This window comes from Triticum urartu, chromosome 3 (genome assembly GCF_003073215.2).
Source record: "Triticum urartu cultivar G1812 chromosome 3, Tu2.1, whole genome shotgun sequence".
Taxonomy (NCBI): domain Eukaryota; kingdom Viridiplantae; phylum Streptophyta; class Magnoliopsida; order Poales; family Poaceae; genus Triticum; species Triticum urartu.
This window is the reverse complement of record NC_053024.1, coordinates 360,269,016-360,275,522: the sequence shown is the minus strand read 5'-3', so window position 1 is coordinate 360,275,522 and position 6,507 is coordinate 360,269,016.

Sequence of the window (6,507 nt, the reverse complement as noted above, 5' to 3'; positions counted from 1 at the left end):
GCATGTCAAATTTATATGGTCCAAAGTAGTTTTGATGCATGATATGGCCTCTAGGCACTTATAGGAGTAGTTGCTATCAATCTTGTTGAGTTTGATTCACTTTTATTTCGAGTCACTAAAAATTTCAGAAATTTTTTAGAGGAAAAAAATGTTTAGGAAAATGTACCAAGGTGGTTCCTCAAGGAACCAAGGATCGAGACTCGCGATACATGAGCCGGACGATGAACCACCGAGGGAAGCCCAAGTGTGGCCTTGTGAATGGCCGTCAGAGGAGTTTATGGACCAAGCAGGCATCAAGGATGAATTTGACGCGTATGTGCGTAACGCTGATCTTGAGGACTTCGTGTCAGATAAGTGCCGGCAATACTACTATTTAACTGATTCCTTTGTGAGAAAGTTTAAATTTACATCCTCGCGCAATTCTCACACTTTTTTATTTCATCTTTATGATAAATCATATACCATGGACCTAGAAGATTTTAACACTGCTTGTAAACTCCCGCACTGGGGCAATGTTACTGAACCTCGCAAATCTAAATATAAAGACTTTCTTGCTAGTATCACTGTGGGGGAATCTAGGGAAATCACACAAGCTACCATAGGGAGCATTCATTTCCCTTCCATACATTATTTTTCTCTCTTCATTGGTAGATGCATTAACGGTAAAGATGAGGCTTGTCACATGTGCATTCCAGATCTTAGTGTTCTCAAGAGTGCGGTATTAGGTGATAAACAATATAACTTGGGGGAACATTGTTGCACGAAGGTTGCATCTTAACGGCATAAGCGGAGATTTGTTTGGTGGAATTTATGCAACTCGTGTGGCTAATTATCTTAATATACCCATACATGAAAATGATATGGAATTACCTCCTGCTTATCTAGATTATAATGCTATGGTTCACCATCAGTTTGTTGAGAGGAATGAACAGTTTCTCCAGTACTGACTAATCTTTGACAGACAGCGTAATGTCCATGTTGCTCTCCCTGCTCCTACTTTCTTTGACTTTTAGGCAAAAAGGAGATATGTTATAACCAGGGAGGAAGGGAACAAATATGAGAGGAGGACGGAGGTAGCTCGCCTCCAAGCTGCAGCTCGTCAGGCAGTAGCAGCTGCATCTCAGTACGATCCCAGCTACAACTTTGGATATCCACCGGGCCAGCAGTGTCCATAGACCAACTTAGGCCAAAAGCCTAAGCTTGGGGAGTACGTATTTCTCACCGACATTACATTCATGTTCACACACTCATTCTAGTTGTCGGTGCTCATACTTTTTCATTGTACTATCCATGCTAGTTTAATTTATTTGTTTAGCTTTCTTCTTGTGTGTTTGAAAAACCTTAAGGAAAACCAAAAAAATTAGTTGTAGCTTTTAGTTAGTTTACTTTCCATGCTTGTAGTAGTAGTAATTAAAAGAAAACTGATGTAGGGTAGAACCCTAATCGCCCGATCTTTCACGAAAGGAGCGGATCCCACGACGAACATGAAGAACACGAGGGGAAACATGAGGGAAAACACAAGAGAAACACTAAACCAACAAGAAATAGTCACACATATGCTAGATCCTCGAGTGCATAAGAGGTTACACGATCCACGATCAACTAGGGACGATACAAAGGTAGCCGGCCTTCTCCGTGAGGAGGTCTTGAGGTTCTTCCCATAAAGGGGTCTTGAATCCAAAGGGATCTTCTCCAAAGAGGGGCCACGATCTCTCTTGTGGAGTTGATCCGATGTGGATGAGCAATGCTCTATCTCTAATATGAGCTAAACCAACGTTGACCCTAGCTAGAAGGAATAGGAGGTCTATTTATAGTCTTAGTGCAAAAGGGGACCAAGTGGGGGGGTACATGGGCTGCGGCCCAACACGTAACAGCACACAGGCGTCGGACGTCCAGGAGTCACCGGTCGTTCGGAGGCTCGTGAGGGTCCAGACGTCCGGTGCCTGTCGGACGTCCGTAGATTCGGCTCGGGTGGTCGTCGGTCGGACGTCCGGTCGGGGTCGGACGTCTGGGGCATCGATCTTTCGTAGAGCTTCGGAAGTCCGTAGTTTTGGCTCGGGTGTGGAAGTGTCGGTCGTCCGGAGAGGGCCGGACGTCCAGAGCCTAGAGGTCGTCGGACGTCCGGGGTTCGTCGGTCGTCCGGAGCCTGGGAACTTCGAGCAGTGCTTCTTCTTGTCCAATGGACTTGGCGCCCTCACCGTCTTGTCCGTTGAGTGTAGTTGGTCCATGGCTTTCCTCCAAGCACCTAATCACACATAGGGTTTCCACTTGAGGTAGTAGCCAATTCTCATGCGTGGAAGGTGGTAGTTCGGAGAGGAGTGAGTTCACCTTATATTCGATAGCCTTCGCTCGGGCTCTTGCCATTGGTCCAAGCGGTGTCGTAGGAGACGTAGGTAGGTCCATGGGGATGACCTTGTGATAGAGGCGAGGGTCCCGATCTTTAGGTGAGATGATAACTATCGATTTGGTGGAGTCGACTTTGACGATCCGACTACAAATGTGCAAGACGTTGTGCCTTAGCAATCGCTAAACCAACTCCGAGAGGTTATTGACCACACCGGAGCACGATCAACCTGACCATGAAGGTCTATTCCTGCAAGCAATCGAAGAACACGCAAGAATATGATAAAGCAATCTGAATATTGCAAAAATATAGATGAAGTATTGATAATGGTGGGGATCCGAAAGCGGTCTTGGTCTGGTCGTTGGACACAAATGAAGTACACGAAGTTGTGTTGGCTAACTTTTAACTAAACAAATCCTAAGGAAAAAGCTGCTAGATGGATCTACTTATATAGGAGCAAGGGGTGGCGTCCAAGGAGGTGGGAGTACGTCCCAAGGCAGCCTAAAACTAACCCTAGGTCGTACAAGGCTCATGGGCCCAAGTGGAGGTGATGCAACACCTTTGGGCTTGTAGTTTGACTCGGATTCTTCTGCAAAGTCAGATTGTTTCGTCCATAACTCAACGCACCGGACGAATTTGAAGGTGAATCCAATTGTGTTGGAAAGAGCATGGAATCTACTTTCAAAGAAAAAAGAATCATCCAATTCGGAGTCCGTATGAAAAAGTTGTTGGCGTTTTGAATCAGGTATGTATGTGCAGTCCAAATCCGAATCTAGAACGTGAGAGACTTGACTCTATCTTCTCTTGGCCCGAAAGTAACGTGAGAGGACTTTTTGAATAGCACCTAAACTTCTCTTTTTCCCTTATCTTCATATGTGGATTGTACAAATGTCCCATACACCTACAATTAGACATGACACAAAAGTTTGTGAAGTATTTTTGTCCTAGATGACATAAATAAATTATTGCATAGTTTGCATTAGAAATCACCTCACAAATATATATGTATGCAATATTTTTGGTCGTATCCAAGGTATTCATGTCCTCATCATCTTGCCCTTCTTGAAAACAAAGCCTTCCTCGACGTTGCTTAATCTGAAATGTGGCTAACAAAAGAGACAAGGTGTACATGTTGTACATGTATATGTCATCCATTTTTACTTCTGTAACACCCACAATGCGGCTATATCTCCCACGTGTCGGGGCACGACTTAGAGGCATAGCCGCATGGTAGGCATGTCGCAAGAGGGGTAATCTTTACACATCCCATGTACCGAATAAGAAAGGAATAAAGAGTTGGCTTACAATCGCCACTTTACACAAATACAAGTTAAACATACATCATCCAGAATACAATCAAGGTCCGACTACGGAACCAAAATAAAAGAAGACAACCCCAAATGCTAGATCCCCGATCGTCCCAACCGGGCTCCACTACTGATCAACAGGAAACAAAACAACACAATGAACATGAACTTCATCGAGCTCCAACTTGAGCTCAGTTGCGTTACCTGCACTGGTATCATCGGCACCTGCAACTGTTTGGAAGTATCTGTGAGCCACGAGGACTCAGCAATCTCACACCCGCGAGATCAAGACTATTTAAGCTTATGGGTAGGAAAGGGTAGTGAGGTGGAGCTGCAGCAAGCACTAAGCATATATGGTGGCTAACATACGCAAATGAGAGCGAGAAGAGAAGCGAAGCACGGTCGTGAACTAGAAGTGATCAAGAAGTGATCCTAAAACTACTTACGTTCAAGCATAACACAAGAACCGCGTTCACTTCCTGGACTCCGCCGGAAAGAGACCATCACGGCTACACACGTGGTTGATGTATTTTAGTTAAGTTAAGTGACAAGTTCTCTACAACCGGATATTAACAAATTCCCATCTGCCCATAACCGTGGGCACCACTTTCGAAAGTTCAAAACCCTGCAGGGGTGTCCCAACTTAGCCCATCACAAGCTCTCATGGTCAACAAAGTATATTCCTTCTCCCAGGAAGACCCGATCAGACTCGGAATCCCGGTTACAAGACATTTCGACAATGGTAAAACAAGACCAGCAAAGCCGCCCGTATGTGCCGACAAGTCCCGATAGGAGCTGCATATCTCGTTCTCAGGGCACACCGGATGAGCCAGACGTCGGGTTGGCATAGACCCTGGTTGCCCAGGGGGCGCCGGACATCGCTCAGGTTGGACCAACACTTAGAGAAACACTGGCCCGGGGGTTTAAAATAAAGATGACCCTTGAGTCTGCAGAACCCAAGGTGTTGGGAATATAGCTACCAGGTAAAGACCCGCCCAGGAGGGGCCGGGTCAGCCCCAATGGCGGGTCACAAAAGAAGCCCAGTAACATTCAAGGCGATAGTTTATTAAAGACTTATAGAAGGCCTAAGCCTAGAGGCGGCTTAAGGCCCAATATTGTAAACCGCCATTGTAAGGAAAGACTTGTAAAGAAAGGCATGTAAAAGAAGTCACCGAGCCGGACACGTTTTGTAAGCCGGCCGGGACTCTGTAGGCCGCCAGGCGTCAACCCGTGTATATAAGGGGACGACCCGACGGCAGCTTAGAGAGACAACAAATCGAATCCAGGACAAGCATATTCGCTCCCTGGTCTTCGAAACCCCAGCAATTCCAAACACAACTAGACGTAGGCTTTTACCTTCATCGTAAGGGGCCAAACTAGTATAAAACCTCTCGCGTCCTTTGTCCCGGTTAACCCCTTTAAGCTTCCTAGTTGCGATGGCCCCATGACTAAGTCCTTTCACTAGGACATCTGCCGTGACAATTCCATGACAGTTGGCGCCCACCATGGGGCCAGTGCACGGTGGATTTGAGTTCTTGAAGGGCAACTTCGAAGGGCTCAAGGGATACGTTGAGGGCCGGATGACCAAGAGTCGTCGTGGCAAGCTCTACATCGACGATGAAGGCTGGGGCCCCGAGGCCGGCTCAATTGAGTACGGGTACCGGGTCCCCTTCAGCGGGATTCATGTCTTCATTGGCCGGATTGGCGAATCAGGCCCTGAGCCGGACGTCTGCACCAACATCATCGAGGCGGCTCAGCGCGCGAGGCCCGCCCGGGCCTGACCCGCCGTAAAGCGTGCCTTTGTGGGTTGCATCCATGGAGGTGAATACTCGAAAGGATTAGTGGATGGTAGTGAGATGGCCATCTGTTCTGACGCTACGTCATCAACATGCGAGACAGATTCTTTGTATCAGCTACAGGATGGCATGCTTGGGGGCTGTTCCGATGGCAGCAGTATCCCGAACCCCCTTGAGCCGCCGAATCGAGCCGGAGTCTTCATGGCAGGCACTCAGCCTGGGCAGAACTCCACGGCTGCAGCAACAACAACCACCGGGTCGGCAGCGGCCAGGTCAAGAGACCCCGCACGCCCCCGGCTCAGATGCTAAAGGACCTCATGGATAAGCTGACGGCTCTGTTGACTGTCGTGGTAGAGCCAGCGGATAAAGCTCGGCATGACGTGGAGGTGGCACGGGTACGCGAAGAGATGGCACATGCCAAGGAAAATTTAGCAGCAAAAGAGGTCAGGATGGCCAGGGAACGGGCGGCTTTGGGAGCTCATGCTCAGCAGCTTCAAGCGGAGACTTTCCGGCTCTTGGTGGATCTGAATGCGTCAAACGAGGTCATGAGGAGAAGGCATCAGAAAACTCAGTCACGTCTACCTCTGACGCCCTAGGAACCTTTTCCACACACCCTGGGCCGGTCCAAGTAATCCGCCGGAGGCAAATCGGACCACGACACCCGGAGCGCCAGTTCAGTCGCGGGCCATGGAACCACCTCGTATGAGTACCGCTCTACCTCATTATGCGCCAACACCATCAGGTCACTTTTCCAATCCTTTGGAAAACCTGATTGCTGTGTCGGCTCGTTTGGCGGTTCTCTCGATGGAAGGCGACTCTCCGACAGCAATCGAAACACGAAGGGTGAGGGAGCTTCTTCAGACGGCTCTGGCGCAGCAGGATGCATACTCTTACAGTCAAGACAGAATCCATTCAACCCCTCGCCCGAGCCGGATCCCGAGCTATAGCAGGCATATGGACTCAGCTGATATGTCAAGCAACGCTCAACACCGTAACCAACTGCGTAGGCATGAGCCAGTGCAGGGTGGAGCCCTTAACTCAGCGGATCAGGAGAGGATCC